The sequence below is a fragment of the Anarhichas minor genome, unplaced genomic scaffold (genome assembly GCF_050575085.1).
Source record: "Anarhichas minor isolate MPS153535 unplaced genomic scaffold, ASM5057508v1 ptg000004l, whole genome shotgun sequence".
NCBI lineage: Eukaryota > Metazoa > Chordata > Actinopteri > Perciformes > Anarhichadidae > Anarhichas > Anarhichas minor.
This window is the reverse complement of record NW_027466450.1, coordinates 7,075,995-7,076,809: the sequence shown is the minus strand read 5'-3', so window position 1 is coordinate 7,076,809 and position 815 is coordinate 7,075,995.

The window sequence follows — 815 nt, the reverse complement described above, 5'->3', positions numbered from 1 at the left end:
GCTGGGTGTGACGTCAGCTGCAGTGTACTAGCGCAGGCGCCGGGCAGGAGGATGCACCGGGCATGACAGGACCAGCCGAGGTCTGAGACACCAAATATATATTTAGCCAAGTACTGTCCTCTTCTGACTGCAGGGCGGTGTGTGTCGTCCAAGGAGATGCCGAGAGACAGGCTCGGGACAGAGAGACAGGCTGGCCAGGAGACGTGCGTTACAGCATTTCCGGTCTGCTCGGGTCACACGAGGACACGGTTCACTGTGCCCGCAGACAATCAACAGGACAGCCCCAAAAAATCACTGGATGCATTCACTAAATGTGTGAGGAATGACGTAATGGTAAAAAAACAAGAGGGTCTATATTTGAAACTACGAATATTAAGCTTCAGAAAACGAATTATGTAATAGGGCTGCCACTCATATTTTCATTAATTATATCTGATATGCATAATTTGAAATGTATTTGTTGTCCATAAAATGTCGCAAAAGAAGTAATCATTAATTTAAAATAACCAAAATACACGTCATCCCTTAAAGTGGTACAGTATATTTTCATTGTGTATTGATTAAATCATTTTGTTCCTTGTCATTATGTTGGAAATCAGTTATTTTGAGTCAGGCCAGCAATATTTTAAAATTACAAATATTTTTAATAGCACTTAAAGTTGTTAAGGTTTTCATGAATTCAAACCCTGTTTTTTTATACTATACTCATGGTTTACATTTTCTTTTAGTAAACAGTGTAACTCTCTGCATCGTATGTTTATTATTAGTGGCGAGGTCCATTATTCGCTGCATGATTCAAATTGCCAGCATGCCAT